The sequence below is a fragment of the Schistocerca gregaria genome, chromosome 1 (assembly GCF_023897955.1).
Source record: "Schistocerca gregaria isolate iqSchGreg1 chromosome 1, iqSchGreg1.2, whole genome shotgun sequence".
In the NCBI taxonomy this organism is placed as follows: Eukaryota; Metazoa; Arthropoda; class Insecta; order Orthoptera; family Acrididae; genus Schistocerca; species Schistocerca gregaria.
Window position 1 is genome coordinate 1,015,428,863 of NC_064920.1, and position 19,864 is coordinate 1,015,448,726.

A 19,864-nucleotide genomic window follows, 5' to 3' on the forward strand; every position below is an offset into this window, starting at 1 on the left:
TCTACATCTACATGATTACTCTGGAATTCACATTTAAGTGCTTGGCAGAGGTTTCATCGAACCACAATCATACTATCTCTCTATCATTCCACTCCCGAACAGCGAGCGGGAAAAACGAACACCTAAATCTTTCTGTTCGACCTCTGATTTCTTTTATTTTATTTTTATGATCATTCCTACCCATGTAGGTTGGGCTCAACAAAATATTTTCGCATTCGGAAGAGAAAGTTGGTAACTGGAATTTCGTAAATAGATCTCTCCACGGCGAAAAACGTCTTTGCTTTAATGACTTCCATCCCAACTCGCGTATCATATCTGGCACACTCTCTCCCCTATTACGTGATAATACAAAACGAGCTGCCCTTTTTTGCACCCTTTCGATGTCCTCCGTCAATCCCACCTGTTAAGGATCCCACACCGCGCAGCAGTATTCTAACAGAGGACGAACGTAGTGTAAGCTGTCTCTTTAGTGGACTTGTTGCATCTTCTAAGTGTCCTGCCAATGAAACGTAACCTTTGGCTCGCCTTCTCCACAATATTATCTATGTGGTCTTTCCAACTGAAGTTGTTCGTAATTTTAACACCCAGGTAGTTTAATTGACAGCCTTGAGAACTGTACTATTTATCTAATAATCGAATTCCAACGGATATCTTTTGGAACTCATGTGGACCGCCTCACACTTTTCGTTATTTAGCGTCAACTGCCACCTGCCACACCATGCAGCAATCTTTTCTAAATCGCTTTGCAACTGATTCTGGTCTTGAGATGACCTTACTAGGCGGTAAATTACAGCATCATCTGCGACCAACCTAAGAGAACTGCTCAGATTGTCACCCAGGTCATTTATATAGATCAGGAACAGCGGAGGTCCCAGGACGCTTCCCTGGGGAACACCCGATATTACTTCAATTTTACTCGACGATTTGCAGTCTATTACTACAAACTGCCACCTTCCAGACAGGAAATCACGAATCCAGTCGCACAACTGAGACGATACCCCATAGGCCCGCAGCTTGATTAGAAGTCGCTTGTGAGGAACGGAGTCAAAAGCTTTCCGGAAATCTAGAAATACGGAATCATATTGAGCCTCTGACCAAACACAAAAATTGTACGACGACAGCGAACTTGGCCACTACGGAAGAAGTGGAAAAAATCGCGGAGTCATCAGCGGAGTAGATTCCGCAGGCAACAGGCGTGCAGGGAGCAGGCGGCGGGCTCTGGGCTTTATGGCCGAGGCTGGGGAGAGGCGAGGCGTCCAGATAGCGGCCAGCGGGGGCGGCGGCGGGGGTGGAAGGGGGCGCCGGGCTGCCCTGATAAGATACACGGCCGTAAATTAGCGCAGCAGCCGCGGCTCAAGAGAGGACGCGCAGCCGCTGCCGCTGCCTCTGCCGGCCATAAACTGCGCAGTCGTGTCCAGGTGAGCGCCCTTATAAAACATACTCTAGCAGCGCGCGGCAGGCTCCCCGCTCTGACTCTGACGAAAGCGTTCAGAGCACGCCCCTAAGGGGTTGAAAATGCTGTGTTCAGTACAGGCCGTAATATTCTGAGAGCTGATGACAATCATCGTGCGCTCCAACGACCTACAGATGATGGACAAAAATACAGAATCACCACGAGAGTGCTTGAACATGCATGCATATGCTAATCAAGCCTGCAGGTTGTGCTGTTGTCTAGTGATGCAAAAAAAAAATAAATAAATAAATAAATAAATAAAATCGAAGCACCAAGCAGGAGTTGCGCGACATAAACAAAAGTTGGTAGATGTGTTTCTACAACTGAACCATGATGTTGTTGTTGTTGTGGTCTTCAGCCCTGAGACTGGTTTGATGCAGCTCTCCATGCTACTCTATCCTGTGCAAGCTTCTTCATCTCCCAGTACCTACTGCAGCCTACATCCTTCTGAATCTGCTTAGTGTATTCATCTCTTGGTCTCCCTCTACGATTTTTACCCTCCACGCTGCCCTCCAGTACTAAATTGGTGATCCCTTGATGCCTCAGAACATGTCCTGCCAACCGATCCCCTCTTCTGGTCACGTTGTGCCACAAACTTCTCTTGTCCCCAAACCTATTCAATACTTCCTCATTAGTTATGTGATCTACCCATCTGATCTTCAGCATTCTTCTGTAGCACCACGTTTCGAAAGCTTCTATTCTCTTCTTGTCCAAACTTTTCATCGTCCATGTTTCATTTCGATACATGGCTACACTCCGCACAAATACTTTCAGAAATGACTTTCTCACACTTAAATCAATACTCGATGTTAACAAATGTCTCTTCTTCAGAAATGCTTTTATTGCCAGTCTACATTTTATATCCTCTCAACTTCGACCATTATCAGTTATTTTGCTCCCCAAATAGCAAAACTCCTTTACTACTTTAAGTCTCTCATTTCCTAATCTAATTCCCTCAGCATCACCCGACTTGATTCGACTACATTCCATTATCCTCGTTTTGCTTTTGTTGATGTTCATCTTATATCCTCCTTTCAAGACACTGTCCATTCCATTCAATTGCTCTTCCAAGTCCTTTGCTGTCTCTGACAGAATTACAATGTCATCAGCAAATCTCAAAGTTTTTATGTCTTCCCCATGGACTTTAATACCTATTCCGAAATTTTCTTTTCTTTCCTTTACTGCTTGCTCAATATACAGATTGAATAACATCGGGGATAGGCTACAACCCTGCCTCCCTTTCATGCCCCTCGACTCTTATAACTGCCATCTGGTTTCTGTACAAATTGTAAAGAGCCTTTCGCTCCCTGTATTTTACCCCTGCCGCCTTTAGAATTTGAAAGAGGGTATTCCAGTCGACATTGTCAAAAGCTTTGTCCAAGTCCACAAATGTTAGAAACGTAGGTTTGCCTTTCCTTAATCTATTTTCTAAGATAAGTCGTAGGGGCAGTATTGCCTCACGCGTTCCAATATTTCTACGGAATCCAAAGTGATCTTCCCCGAGGTCGGCTTCTACTAGTTTTTCCATTCGTCTGTAGAGAATTCGCATTAGGATTTTGCAGCCGTGACTTATTAAACTGATAGTTCGGTAATTTTCACATCTGTCAACACCTGCTTTCTTTGGGACTGGAATTATTATATTCTTCTTGAAGCCCGAAGGTCTTTCGCCTGTCTCATACATCTTGCGCACCAGGTGGTAGAGTTTTGTCAGGACTCGCTCTCCCAAGGCCGTCAATAGTTCTAATGGAATGTTGTCTACTCCCGGGGCCTTGTTTCGACTTAGGTCTTTTTATGCTCTGTCAAACTCTTCACGCAGTATCAAATCTCCCATTTCATCTTCACCTACATTCCATTTCCATAATAATATCCTCAAGTACATCACCCTTGTATAGACCCTCTATATACTCCTTCCACCTTTCTGCTTCCCCTTCTTTGGCTAGAACAGGGTTTCCATCTGAGCTCTTGATATACTTACAAGTGGTTGTCTTTTCTCCAAAGGTCTCTTTAATATTCCTGTAGGCAGTATCTATCTTACCCCTAGTGAGATAAGCCTCTACATCCTTACATTTGTCCTCTAGCCATCCCTGAAAGATGATGTCTTTTCCAATTTCGCGTCAGTCGCATAAGAGTAACACTAGTAGTTCCACTGTGAGGATGCAGATCGAGTTTAATTTATATAAACGCTGTAACGGTGGTGAGCCTTTAGCTGCCTTTGAGTCCGAAGCTCGTGGTCTTGCGGTAGCGTTCTCGCTTCCTGCGCACGGGGTCCCGGGTTCGACTCCCGGCGGGGTCAGGGATTTTCTCTGCCTCGAGATGACTGGGAGTTGTGTGTCTTTCAACATCGTTTCATCATCATCGACTCGCAAGTCAGCTGAAAAGGACTTGCAATTCCGGCGGCCGAACGATGCCATACGATCATTTCATTTCAGCTACGTTTGAGATTGGACGTGCTGAGTTATTAGTTACGGATGCCTGTAACGTGACAAACTCGCCAATATGAACAACTCACTGAGTTTGAGGGAGGTCGTGTAATAAGGCTAAGCGAAGTTTCCTTCTACGATGCTGCAAAAAGACTTGGCAGAAATGTAGCCCAACTAGACCAGGCTCGGGATGGCCACGTGGCATTACCGAGAGGGAACACTATCGTGTTCGGCGTATGGCTCTGGCGCATCGTATTGCATCTGCAGAAGCAATCTGAGCAGCAGTTGGCACCACAGTGGCTCAACGAACTGCTACAAATCGGTTACTTCAAGGACACCTGAGAGCCAGACGCCTTGTAACGTGCATTCCATTGGCCCCAAACCACCAGCATGTGCGACTCCAGTGGGGTTAAGTGAGGGCTCATTGGAGGACGTTGGGGAAGTTGTTTTATTTTATGGTGAAAGTCGGTTCTGACTCGGAGCCAGTGATGGACGTTTGTTCGTTAGAAGGAGACCAGGTGAGCGCCTGAAACCAACTTGTCTGCGGCCTAGACACACTGGACCAATACGAGGTGCATTCAAGTTCTAAGCCCTCCGATTTTTTTTTCTAATTAACTATTCACCCGAAATCGATGAAACTGGCGTTACTTCTCCACGTAATTGCCCTGCAGACGTAAACATTTTTCACAACGCTGACGCCATGATTTCATGGCAGCGGCGAAGGCTTCTTTAGGAGTCTGTTTTGACCACTGGAAAATCGCTGAGGCAATAGCAGCACGGCTGGTGAATGTGCGGCCACGGAGAGTGTCTTTCATTGTTGGAAAAAGCCAAAAGTCACTAGGAGCCAGGTCAGGTGAGTAGGGAGCATGAGGAATCACTTCAAAGTTGTTATCACGAAGAAACTGTTGCGTAACGTTAGCTCGATGTGCCGGTGCGTTGTCTTGGTGAAACAGCACACGCGCAGCCCTTCCCGGACGTTTTTGTTGCAGTGTAGGAAGGAATTTGTTCTTCAAAACATTTTCGTAGGATGCACCTGTTACCGTAGTGCCCTTCGGAACGCAATGGGTAAAAATTACGCCCTCGCTGTCCCAGAACATGGACACCATCGTTTTTTCAGCACTAGCGGTTACCCGAAATTTTTTTGGTGGCGGTGAATCTGTGTGCTTCCATTGAGCTGACTGGCGCTTTGTTTCTGGATTGAAAAATGGCATCCACGTCTAATCCATTGTCACAACCGACGAAAAGAAAGTCCCATTCATGCTGTCGTTGCGCGTCAACATTGCTTGGCAACATGCCACACGGGCAGCCATGTGGTCGTCCGTCAGCATTAGTGGCACCCACATGGATGACACTTTTCGCATTTTCAGGTCGTCATGCGGGATTGTGTGCACAGAACCCACAGAAATGCCAACTCTGGAGGCGATCTGTTCAACAGTCATTCGGCGATCCCCCAAAACAATTCTCTTCACTTTCTCGATCAAGTCGTCAGACCAGCTTGTGCGAACCCGAGGTTGTTTCGATTTGTTGTCACACGATGTTCTGCCTTCATTAAACTGTCGCACCCACGAACGCACTTTCGACACATCCATAACTCCATCACCACATGTCTCCTTCAGTTGTCGATGAATTTCAATTGGTTTCACACCACGCAAATTCAGAAAACGAATGATTGCACGCTGTTCAAGTAAGGAAAACGTCGCTATTTTAAGTATTTAAAACAGTTCTCATTCTCGCCGCTGGCGATAAAATTCCATCTGCCGTACGGTGCTGCCATCCCTGGGACGTATTGAGAATGAACGCGGCCTCATTTTAAGACAATGCGCATGTTTCTATCTCTTTCCAGTCCGGAGAAAAAAAATCGGCGGCCTTAGAACTTGAATGCACCTCGTACTACGAGTTATGGTCTCGAGTGCAATTTCGTATACAGCAGGAACACTCTCATGGTTATCCCACTCAACCTGGCTGCAAATTTATATGTCAGTCGGGTGATTCGACGTGTTGTGCTGCCGTTCATGAACAGCATTCCAGGGGGGGGGGGGGGGGGGGGTCTTTCAACAGGATAATTCTCGCCCGTATGCCGCTGTTGTAGCTCAACATGCCCTACCAAATGTCTACACGTTGCCTTGACCTGCTTGATGAAAAGATCTATCTCCAATGGAGCACATATGGGACATCATCGGACGACAAATTCAAATGGCTTAACATTTGAGGTCATCAGTCCCCTAGACTTAGAACTACCTAAACCTAACTAACCTAAGGACATCACACACATCCATGCCCGAGGCAGGATTCGAGTCTGCGACCGTAGCAGCAGCGCGGTTCCAGACTGAAGCTCCTAGAACCACTCGGCCACAGCGGCCGGCGATCGGACGACAATTCTAGCGTTATCCACCAGCAGCATTAACCGTCCCTGTCTGACTGACCTAGTGCATCCTGCATGGAACTCCGTCACACAGATATCCGACACCTATAAAACACAATGCATGCGCGGTTGTATGCTTGCATTCCACATTCAGGTGGTTACACGGGTTGTTAATGTACCAGCATTTCACATTTGCAATCGCTTATAACGCTTCCAACACTGTGAATCTGCAATGTTAATCTCTTAAATATGTTACCTAGACAAATGTATTCCCGAAATTTCATTACACTACATTAACTGTTTTCTGGTGTTGCGATTTTTTTCCGTCGGTCTATTTGACCACAAACAGCACCTGTGCAACGTCCTCAATACGTTGTAATTTTCAGTCGTGGTCAGAAGAGCGTTCCGCGAAGCTCAGAGTTCATTGGATCAGGATTCAAACGTCGGCAATATTTTTCGTGTTCGTATGATGAGTGTTACCGTAACCAAGGTAGCCGAAGTGTTTGATGATTCAAGAAAACTTTTACCGCATACATGAAAAGCGGAAAAACATCATCTGGTCACAACGGTGCTGAAAGCGTGGGTCGAATGACCGTGTCAGACGGTCATTGAAGAGGGTTGTGAGGAAGAATAAAGGGACGACAGCTGCAGAAGTCACTACAGAACGCTATGTCGCACTCATGAAGCCTGTCAGCTCGAAAACAGGACAAAGAGAGCTCCATGAGCAGGCAATCGCAGTGCTAGCTGGAACTCCAAAACTACTCATCAATGTTGCAAATGCCCCTATCCAAAAAAAAAAAGAACGTGGTGCTGAATCCATAAAATCTGGACTATGGAGAAATGGAAAAAAATTATTTCGTCCTATGAGTCTTTGCAAGATCCCCTCGCTTCTAAACTGAGACTGTTACTACTCAGCTTAGCCGCGAGTCCGTAGAGGGTGGTATATGTGACATACAGTATGACTGGTCAGCATTTCCACCCGGAATTTGCGAGTGTAAGTCGGACCTTCCTTGATCCGCCTTGGTGGGTCGTGTCGTCGGATTTCCTCCTACCTGTGCGCGGTGCAGCTCTCGTAAATGTCGTCTCGTGCAGATTCTTCATTGGCGCATTGGATGTCTCTGTCGGTGGAAGCTAATTATCTGAAATTGCTGTTGATCAACTTTGGGGTATCTATTTACTCGAAATTAACATTCAGAATGCCGTAATATCACTTTTATTCCTATTAGATCAATAATGAAACACTCATGTCACAAACTACTCGTAACCGAGAGCATGGCTACCATCGAACAAGACAGGAAGAGCTCTTAACGCCGACTGCCGACTTTGGGGCGCAGTCCGTATCTCATACTAGTTTCGTCATAGTTCGTGGATTTCCGAGCAAGTTCGTACTTACTAAGATATGCATTTGTTAATGAACGAGTGTGAATTTTAACAAGGCAAAATTATGATAAATAGCTGTAAACATCCAGAGGCTCCTCCTAGTATTCATGTCGTCATAAATGACTTTAATTATTAAATATAAATAAACAAAACCGGTGACTTTGGCGCCAAGATGGCGGTACTTCCCGTCATGTATATTTCCCAGGCTTACGCTTGTTGCTACGGTCCAGCTCCGAGCCCCACCCCGCTACGCGCGTCATATGGTCGCTTCGTCACCTAGCCAGCCAGCGTGGGGAATGCTCTCCGATTCATGGCCGGCTACGGGCTACAGCACTTGCTAACTATCGTGAATACATCAATGAGAGACAATAAATTATTTAAAATTGGTAAAAATGTCTTCCTCACATAAGAGGCACCTTACATCTTGTTTTATACTGTTTTCAACTTCTGTCTGATTTTACGTCCTAAGAGTGAAACATGGCGCGGATTAATGATTTGGGCACCCAGACCCAGTGTCCATTCAACAGATCATGTCCATCACATGGTACAAAGCTTGTTCGCCAATGATGTGTACCAAGACGATAGCGCCCCTGTTGGCCTGTCCACACAGCTCGCATTGGTATGGTCGCATCTAGATACCACAGTCATTAGAGCTCCGTATTATTGAGCCTTAGTGGTCTGCTTTGGAGAGAAGGATGCATGATCGTTACACACCTTCATCATCGTTACCTGATCTTGCTACTATTTTGCAGGAAGAACGTTACATAAGAGTGCATTGAAAATCGTGCAGTAGCTGTACTTATCCACTCCGAGACGACTGAAAGCTGTAACGCCAACAGGAGTCCCACATCGTATTAGGCGTGATAAAGTGTCCTGCTTTTACGCATATTTTTGTCTATCCCTGTAAATAAACAACATAGGCTGACCAAGGCGGTGTCGTATGAAGCTAATGGAAAACTTAGCCATCATATTTTCCAAAGTTATATGAAGTGATATAATACAACATTTGCTGCTGCCAGTCATGATTTTTCTTCATTCTTTGCCTGCACGACGCGTTTTGGGCAATAATTGTCAATATGACGTGCGTTTGTCGTATACTATAGCATCTCAAGTATGATTTCAATGTGCCAGCTGCAACATTCTGGTTCTGGTGACTTTGCTACAATATAAATATGCACGTTTGTGCAATTACTGGTGTGTGTTACTCTATAAATACTGGCGTATTCCTTTGCAACGCTTACTTCTAGCTATTAAAATGTTGATCTGAATGCCGTTTCGCGTGTTTCAGGCAAAAAATTTCTGTCTTACGTATTTATCAAAGAGATATATTTACATAGGCCATTGGTACTCGTAGAAAATGCAAATTATAGTAGACGTAAATAAACATTTTGAGGCTTATTTATCGCTGCTTATGAGTAGAATACCAGATATTTAAGCTACAGTTTTTTGTTCTAGAGTCATGTTGTTTGTGTGGTTGTCAGCAGTTTTAATGTAAGGAAGGTCTGTCATACCTCATAACATACTGCGCTAATATATTGGTTCTCGGAAAAGAGCAGTTATCAGAACACCTAACATAAGAGCATGGGTAACTATAGAGAGCACGTCGTCACTTCTCCCTCCCTTGTATTGGTTACCAATCATTCCGTTAGCTCCTTGTTTTTCGAAGGGTCCAAAAGAACCTCCTTAATTGAAGCTAACATACTTAAATAGGGCATGTGCTTATTGTAGTTATTCTTTAATTCGTAGTTTTACTCTGGACAAACAGACGGACAAACACTGAGACACACTAAATGCAGTAGAAAAGTATACTTTAATAACGTCGCCAGTCTCAAATTCCAGATGAAAACGAAGGTCAAGAAAATACGATTTATAAATTTGCCAAATACGACAGTTACTTACAAGAAATGTCGGAAGTGAAAACGTGTTGATATTTAGCTGAATTACAACATTCCAGCTGTTTCAATACTAAGATTAATACAGCTGTACACTGAATGTGGGCTGGGCATGCTTTATGATAAATAAATATAAATTTAAATTTCGATCAGAAAAACACGATTTTCCAGCATCTGTTGCATCTGCACGGTATTGCTGTCTTTAAAAAATGTTGCGGCCTACGTTGTTTGTTGCTACCATTCAGAACGCTGTACATACCTCTTTGGTGTGCCCCCCCCCCCCCCCCCCCCCCCCAGTTCCACCTGATCACTCCAAAAAGTTTCGAAAGGTGATTAATAACAATACACAAGAGTTAAGGTGGTCATTTTAGTGTTTCAGATGTTCTACGTAATTACTTCCCCACTCACCACCACTAGAGTACAACGCACAGAACGTTCATACAACCTTGTAAAACGGTCATAAATGTCCTTTTTGGCATGATATTCGACTCGTGCATCAGATTGGGTTGGATATCGATTATGTCATCAACTCGTTGACGCTTCATGTGATTTTTTTCTGCACCTTCTCGTTTCTGGTAGGTTCGTATTGATACCACCAAATCTTGTCAGCCGTGATGGTTTTTCCCCCAGGCAATAATTTTCCGCGTTTTTCATTTCAGTCGTGTCACTGCAGGTATCCATGCATCGGATTCTTTTTTTCTTTCCACAGGAGTCAAGGTGTGTGGGAAAAACTTACACACATATATCTCTTACTTCAAAACATTCTGGAGAATTTCTTGAACACTTCGGTTTGAGGTGTTGCTACAGCGAAATTTGTAATGCACGCACTAGTCACACATCCACTACCGAACACTGCCTGCTCACAATTGGCTTGTTGAATTCACATCTGTTATTCACAGGTGATAATTCTAGTTGCCACCATAGTTATTGTTCTGACGTCGCTTAGAAGCCATAAATAAAATCTGTCTTAGAATTTTTTGGATGGACGGTATAGGTTAGCCGGCAGCACGTATCGCTGCAAAATAGTGGTTCTGTGTTCACTTCTCGGTACTAGAACGATTTTTACTCGGTAGGGGGTGAACACTCAGCCTGGTGTGCATAAAAAAGGAGCAGTTTTAAAGGAGAAGTAGCGATACTTGTTTCTAAATGTTACGGGTCACAAGAGCTTTGAACTACAGTTCGACTTAAATTAAATGACATATCGTGAGTGTGTGGGTTTTATTTTGTCAAGTTGCGCAATGGATTGATCCAACAAGTACCTTTTGGCTCCTGCAAGAAACAGTTTCCACCTCACATTACTACAGAAGTCAGACAGACGCACCCAATGTACCAACAAGAACTGTTTGAAAAACATTCAGCAGCAAATATCTTCTGGATTCGTCCGCTGTAAGGAAAAGACACAAAAATATTCTATATTCTTACATAACTAGTGGAATAACTGGGTACTGGAGTATAGCTAGTTAGTGTAAGAAAAACATTAAACGAACGAAAAATATTATTTATTGCAAAAAATCAAGTGAAACTTTCTCTTACAAAATAATAAATTTTCGGGTTCTTTTAGGAACAGTAGATTGCCTCTTATGGATAGGAATGCTATTATTTTACAATGTATGGAAAGGTTATTTTCTCCTATTTCTTTAAGAATGTTATTTACTCAGCAGGATGGCTGAGAGCTGTGCCTACACAACCTGTATAACTTTTCTAGGTACGGTAAAGGCTGTCACGTGAGAAATGTAATAGAGTATACTGTTATGGAGGACAGATGGGGCTCACATATGCTGTAGCGCACAATACTGTGAGCTGTGACGACTGCTGTCTGCGTCGCTTGCTGCTGATAAATAACACAACTACCTCGCCAATCAAGCTCTCCCTACGCCTTGATGAAGTCAAGGACTCCTATCCGCCCCTAGTCTAACAATGGCGTGGTACAACGCTCAGATAACCAGTCCACCGCGATGCCGCTCAACACTCGCTGGCAGGCGTTTAACTAGTACTCTGTCTGTGTTCACACCGCACAATAAGTGTGGCGGTCAACACAGTGAACAACGCTTAATCATGAGCGACTCAGTATAAAGTATCTCTCTGGTTCCCTAACGACAGAGGTGCACTCCCAGTGAAGTACTGAGGAGAGACTTTGTTCCTCATTCTTTGCATACGCGTACAAGCGCTCTCATTGTGTGTTCCTGCTCCAAGAGCGACAACAGAATGGCTCCTTTTTCTGAAAAAATTTGCAAGGGTATATCTTACGCTGTCGTCCCTCACTTCTCTGGCTCTTTGTGTCAGAAATATTCCGCCAATCAACATTGCTCTTTAAAACGGGAGAATGACTTTCGTTTAAGTCGACCAATGCGGAAAGATGTAGCATCTGTGTTAGGCGTATACTGTTCATCTGAGAGAACTCCATAACTACGCAGTCAGTCTGTCAAAAAGTGCGTCTTCTGGGCGCTTCCACACAATGTAGCAGAATTTGTTTTTAAGTCGAACACGGGGGTCGTTATCCCTTCACTCTGGCAAAAGCTGTCCTCCCTCTGGGCGCTCGCTCTGGCTAAAGTTGGTATGTTGAGTCACCCCTCTGAAGGGATGGGCCTCCCAGTGGGCTGGTTGCCTCTTCAGAACGAAACTTCCTGTGGCCCTCATGTTGTGTACACCAGCCTCGACTTTTTCAACCTCAGCGCACACTTGTGATTTACTTATTAGATTTGCATATTGCTTACATGAATTCATACAAAATTGACTCTACATTATCGAGTTTGGGTTAGAATGAAGCGTCTTGATGTGCAGAATACGAATGTGAGGACAGAATATGTAAGAAATGAAGGTCAGGAGACCACGCCACCTTACAATATGACAGCAAACTGTCTGGAGTGCTACAGTCAGCTATACACCAAAGAAGGAAGGAAACCTTGCAGATTAAAACTGAGTGTCAGACTCAGACTCGAAAGTGATACATTTGCCTTCTGTTGGCAAGTGCTCCACCATCTGAGTTGTCTGAGCATGACACACCACCACCCCTCACAGCTTTACCTATGAAAGCACTCCTTCAACCTTACAGGTAGGCATGGGTGGAGGGAGTCGAGTTTTGGTGGTAATTCCCTACTCTGGCTGCCTCTAGTCTCCGACCAATGGCGAGGGTTGACGTAGAATATCCCAGAGAGTAAAAACACTCGCCATATACTGGTGGGCATTATACTGTTGAAGCCCAGATTGACTTCCCGTGAAGGTCAAAAAAACTGGGTGTAGAATATCTTCGACACCCCGCAATTCTCCAAGATAACAACCACAGGTGTCCTTATATGAAAAGAAATGCATCCCAGACCATCACTCCTGGTTATCGGGCCGTATGACGGACGACAACCAGGTTGGTATCCCACCACTATCCGCAGTGTGTCCAGGTATGTCTTTGGCCTGGAATCTCATTAAGTGGAGCTGAAATTTCTTCAGTAACGCATCCCACCACTGTCTAAGGCGTCTCCAGACATGTCTTCCACCTGTAATTTTACTGAGTGGAGTACAATTGTCTCCAGTAATGAGTCCCATTTCTAGATGAGCCATGATGACCAACGAAGACGTGCCTGATTGATGATGATGCTGATTTTGGATGTGGGCGCCCAACAACATGGTCATCAGTGCCCTGACGAAAAGTCAACAAATCATTCTTTTAAGGAGGGACAAAGACTGTCACCACATGCAGAGTAGCTTATAACATATTGAAGTCTGCTTCCCCTCCCCAGCACTTTAGGGATGAGGCCTGACAGGTCACAACATTTCAGAACCCGTGTAACACTGGTGTCAGTATAGGAGAGGAACGTGGACAGATTTCGAGCTGCCCCGAGGACTGCCCTGATGTCAATATACAAGACACTTATAGCCAAAACTTGCTGAACTGGAAGTGGCACACCACAGCTGTCACAGATTTGGGATCTTCCTGCTGGAGGAGGAAACCTTGTGATAAAGGGCTGTGTCCTAGGCTCAATATGGTGACCAGCACTTCCATTGATACAGTTGGCATGAAATCGGCATGCCTGTGTGGTCGATTTGACTGGCTGAAGTTGTTTTTTGCCATCTGTAGCCATTCAGTTTCCTAATGACGCGTAATTCGTCTGTCAGATAACGACATGATGAAGTGCAAGGGAATGGCACATAGATATACAACACCATCCTGATTTGCTTCTTTGGCTGCTTTGTCGGCTAGGTCGTTGCCCTTTATCACAATGTCGGCAGGTACCCAACAAAAAATCACCTCTATGCCAAGCTCTTGGAGACAGCAATAAACCTCATACTGTGATGCCTGAAAATTCACTCCAGTACCGCCACAATGCCATACAACTCTGACTCATAATTTATACGTTGTTCCGGAAGGCGGACTTTGAACACTCTGTCAGAGAAAACAGCTGAACAACAGAGACCATTCACTTTCCGGGATCCATCAGTATACACAACGACAAAACTGCGCGTGTCTGAAGACGTCCTGGACTGGAGTGGGATACCATCCTGACAGTCGCCCACAACACAGCCTGACGACCAAGAGTGATGGTCTGTGATGGTTTCTTTTCAAAGCAGAACCTCTTTGGTTGCCATCGGCGGCACACTTACAGCACAGCTGTACGTCGCAGAAATTCTGCGTTCGATTCATTCGGATAAGTCATCCATGGTGCTTCGTTTTCTTTACTTACTTTTTTTTTGTATAGAGAATACAATTCATGATATTACCCATTACGGCTTTTTACCGTCATCACATATTTTTAAACAAAAAGGAAAAACATTAATAGAACATACCACATAAAACATGAATGAAGATAAGTCTACAGAAGAGAATCTAGCAGTTTGTATCCAGAGTAACATAGCTGATGGTCATAACATATGTATTGCAAGAAATATACTAAACAATTTATTAGTGTAGCATGAAATACATAGAAATACGTAGAAACCAGCAACTGGAGTTACTGCTTAATGAACAGAGTGAGTTTAACTGTTGTTGTTGTCGTCTTCATGCCAGAGACTGGTTTGATGCAGCTCTCCATGTTACTCTATCCTGTGCAAGCTTCTTCATCTCCCAGTGCCTATTGCAACCAACATCCTTCTGAATCTGCTTAGTGTAATCATCTCTTGGTCTCCCTCTACGATTTTTACCCTCCACGCTGCCCTCCAATACTAAATTGGTGATCCCTTGATGCCTCAGAACATGTCCTACCAACCGAACGCTTCTTCAAGTCAAGTTGTGCCACAAATTTCTCTTCTCCCCAATTATATTCAATACCTCCTCATTACTTATGTGATCTACCCATCTAATCTGCAGCGTTCTTCTGTAGCATCACATTTCGAAAGCTCCTAGTCTCTTCTTGTCTAAACTATTTATCGTCCATGTTTCACTTCCATACTTGCCTACACTCCATACAAGTACTTTCAGAAATGACTTCCTTACACTTAAATCTATACTCGATGTTAACAAACTTCTCTTCTTTAGAAATGCTTTTCTTGCCATTTCCAGTCTACATTTTATAACCTCTCTACTTCGACCATCGTCAGTTATTTTGCTCCCCAAATAGCAAAACTCATCTACTGCTGTAAGTGCCTCATTTCCTAATCTAATTCCCTCAGCATCACCTGATTTATTTCGACTACATTTCATTATACTCGTTTTGCTTTTGTTGATGTTCATCTTATATCCTCGTTTCAAGACACTGTCCATTCCGTTCAAATGCTCTTCCAGGTCCTTTGCTGTCTCTGACAGAATTACAATGTCATCTGCAAACCTCAACGTTTTTATTTCTTCTCCATGGATTTTAATTCCTACTTCAAATTTTTCTTTAGTTTCGTTCATTGCTTGCTCAATGTATAGATTGAATAACATCGGGGATAGGCTACAACCCTGTCTCACTCCATTCCCAACCAATGCTTTCCTTTCATACCCCTCGACTCTTATAACTACCATCTGGTTTCTGTACAAATTGTAAATAGCCTTTCGCTCCCTATCTTTTACCCCTGCCACCTTTAGAATTTGAAAGAGAGAGTTTAACTAGAACGCGTTTTTGTTTCAGCTCTAGTAAAATTACGCGATAATTAACTGTGTGAGCTTGGTACATTTCGATGGTAGTAGCAAGTATTCGATTTCTCACCAGAAATGACTAGATCTGGAGGGTTTGGAAGTCCTGTAGGTACTGCACAAGGTTTTTCATAGTGTCTCAAGGGCAGGGAACGAGCGTCTCTGGGTGTTAGCCAGTTTTCACCGAAATGGTCCTGTTTCCCGAAATGATTATTGTGGTCAGTTCCTGGCACTAACCCGCTTGTCACTTGCACAGTGATTTCGGTTGCCAGAGCTAAAGGTGCTTGAAAGTAAGATTTGCCTTTCAGTTCGGACTTCCGATGGGAGCCACCTACTATCGCTTCCCTTGTGTGAGAAAGTTCGTTGCTTCCCTCTAGAATGACCGACCGTCCAATGCGAAGCAGCGCCATCTCCACCACATGCAGTACGGCTGGTGCTGAGCAAAGGAGAGAGACCGTGGGGAACCAGTACTAGCGTTATGAATCGAAATGATATCTTTTTCAATGTTTGAGTGGGAAGTTTGTGCAGCGTATTCGTTCGGCAGATTGGTAGCGGTATTCAGTCCCCCTTTCAAGTGGAGCTTGGGTATTGCGGAAGAGTGCAGGAGGGAATTTTAATTGCAGAGGATTAACTTCCCGGCTCTCATCTGGTGCTGACTGGTGCCCTTTTGTTGTACTTAAATGTGTAAGGCTCACTCGGGCAGCAGTGTAAGCCCTCTTCTAGCAAGGGTTGGTTCAAATGGCTCTGAGCACTATGGGACTCAACTTCTGAGGTCATTAGTCCCCTAGACCTTAGAACTAGTTAAACCTAACTAACCTAAGGACATCACACACATCCATGCCAGAGGCCGGATTCGAACCTTCGACCGTAGCGGTCTCTCTGGCAAGGGAAACTCCCCATCGCACACCCTCACATTCAGTGGTAAATGGCCCATTGGATATCCCGTCAAAAACTGAACACAGATCAAAGCATGAAAACAGGAAGAAGAGTACTGAACTGTAAAAAAGAAGCAAAATAGAAACAGTGAACGGTCCAAGCACAAGATGTGCAATCCTGAACAAGTTAAGAGACCAACGACGATGTGGTTGTGGGATCACACCGTCGGGCTGCAAAGCTGGAGATCTGTATTCAAATCCCTCTCTCGTCCTAAATTTCTTTTTCCGTCCGATCATTGAGGTGTCTGTTCTCTTTCTGTAGTCTTGGCAATTGTCATACTATACAATGGTTATAGAATATAAGTCACGTGGTAAGAATATATTACCATAGCAGTAAATGTGAGAGCAGGTGACATGCCGCATAGGCCTCTCACAGAAATGCTAACAAAAAATAACTGGGTTACAACAAAGGAAGTCAAGACTCAAAACTTCCAAAACTGTACGCAGGAGTCGTGACATGTGGTACTTGTGTAGAACAACAGAAGGTACTTACGTCTGGAGGTCTTTTCCTGACACCTCGGCGTTGCAAACGATCGTTACAACTCGACAGAGTCACAAATTTGAATAAAGCGAAGACATACGTCAATGACCGGACGGAAAATTCGGAATTTTGTGAAAAAAATATGTGTGGAACCGGAGGGGATTTGGACACTGATCTCCCGCTTCGCAGGCCAACCCTGTGACCACAGAACCCCTTAACGGCTGTTCGACTTTCCTCAATGTTGCCCATCTTAAGCTTGGACCGTTCACTGTTTGTATTCTGCTTCTTTTTTCACAGTTCAGTACACCCTCTTGCTTTTGGCATGCTTGATCCGTGTTCAGTTTCTGATTGACTATTCAATGGGCCATCTTATCACTAAATCTGAGAGTGGTGTGATGGGGTGTTGCCCTTGTGAGCAGCTCACAATTAACTCATTTGGCTGTGCATCTTGAAGTCTCAATTATCATCAAATGAGAAAAACAATACCGATTTATCTAATTTAAAAAAAAACGATCGATAAAGTTCTTATAAGGTTTTCAGGGAGAGAATCACTGGAAAAGTTGTCTGGAAACTTGAAATATTCCAGAAAACCAGGAGCTGTTTTTTTCTGTGTGATTTTTGTATGAACTCAAGACCATAACTCATAATTCGAACGATGGAAAAGCGTAATTCTTTTTTGTTCTTTATGGTCCTGAAAAACATTTCAGGAATAAAAAATTAGGGTCAGTTGCAAAGGGAAATGGGAAAATTTGGGCAAACTGCAAAAATCATAATTTTGGTATGCACTCTCGATCATCGGTGACAATAGGAACTACGTATCTTGTTGATTCCTCTTTGCTTTGTTCGTTATGCTTCCGGAATGAAAATAACTCAGCCGAAAAAAAAATCTAGAGGCATTGGAGAAAAATCAGGATAAACGTATTAGAGCCTAAATTAAAACAAAATTATATTTGTTTTCACTTTTTTGTTGTTTCACAATCTGTCCAACCAATGTGGTTATTTTATTTCTGTTCTAATTCAAATTTATTTCGCTACTAGGTGCGCAAATGTCGGTGGACAGCTGGTTGTCAAATTGTAAATCAAGCCAATAGGTTACATAGCGACGAAAAATTGAGTTGCAGTTGAATTGTGATTGTTTGTAAGTTCATCGCAACCGTTTCATGAAATCAGTGATGTCGTAGAACTCTCAATGCCGCAAACAAAACGAGTTTTCGACTTTCTCGAACTGCAGAGCAACGCCAAAGAGCGAAATGAAATTGAACGGAATTGATTATCATCAAAACGTTCAGTACATCCACAAGAAAAATGAGAAAATGCAAACGAAGATCATAAGCATAGAATGAGACATCATCGGTCAATAGGAACCAATCCCGCGACAATGAATTTCAATAATTGTGCAAATATTGCGCTGAATACTCATCGAGGTGTATTCCGTTACAACATGGCACCTATTTACGGTAGAGACCGTTGCTATTGGAGCAATGATTGTTGTGTGCTCACACTGTGAGGCACTGAAGTACAGAAATGAAGCCCCTGTATCGTGTTACGCATGTGGCAAAGTCAAACTGGCTCCATTGATCCCGTCACCAGAGTCATTGCGCTCTTTGGTGTCTGGAACAGAAAGAGTCCACAGACTTCCTAACACAAATCCAGAAATACGACCACTGCTTCCAAATGACTCCATTTGGTGCAACAAATATGGTTCGGGACAATTTCATTCCCACTTTCAAGGTAATAGTAACACAATCATTTTTCACACCGTAAACGTCATAAGTAAAATTTCCCATTGTGGAACATCTGAACGTAGTCCTCCTCAGACTATTGCTACTTAGTGTATTACGTCTTAATTCCACTTCTGAATCTTTCTTTTATTTCCGATGTTATTTCTTCGATGTAAAGATTGAACAGCAGGGGCAAAAGACTACATCCCAGCCTTACACCCTTTTCAATCCGAGCACTTCGTTCTTGGCCTTCCATTCTTATTATTCTCTCTTGGCTCTTGTACATGTATTACCAGTCTCTCCCTACAGATTACCCCTATTCGAACATCGTGCGCAATTTGCCATTGTCGCACGCCTTTTTCAAGTCGACAAATCCCATGAACGTGTCTTAATTTTTCTTTACTCTTTCTTCCATTATCAAACGGAACGTCAGTGCTGCCACTCTGGTCCTTTATCTTTCCTAAAGCCAAACTGATCGTCGTCTAACACATCATCAATTTTCTTTTCCATTGTTTTGTATATTATTCTTGTAGCATCTTAGATTCTTAAGCTGATTGTGCGATAATTCTCACACTTGTGAGTTCTTGCCCTCTTCGGAATTATGTGGATGATTTTTTCGGAAAGTCATACGGTATAGGTGCAGGACTCATACGCTCTACACACCAACGTGAATAGTCATCTAGTTGCCACTTCCCCCAACGATTTTAAAAATTCTGATGGAATCTTATCTATTCCTTTTGCAATATTTGATCTTAAGTCTTCCAAGGCTCTTTTAAGTTCCGACTCTAATACTGGATCCCCTATCTCTTCTACGTCGACTCCTGTTTCTTCTTCTATCACATTTGACAAATCGTCCCCCATCATAGAGGTCTCCAGTGTACGCTCTCTCCACAGCTCACATCGTACAGGATTGGTCTTGTGACCAAGAGGATGAATCATCGTATCTCTCCTGGCCACCAACAGTCATCAGATCTCAATATTGTTGAGCATTTCCGTTTGTAGTATTGCGTGTATCCAAATACAGGGGCTGGACGAAAATACGGAAACACTAAGAGCAATGCTTGTTTGAACGTAAATGCGGATGCTAGCCAAGCTTTCAGGTTGCACTGTTGTATTTTATCACGAACAGCACCTGTGAAATGCTCTCATTACTTTGAAAGTGTCAGTCGTGGACAGA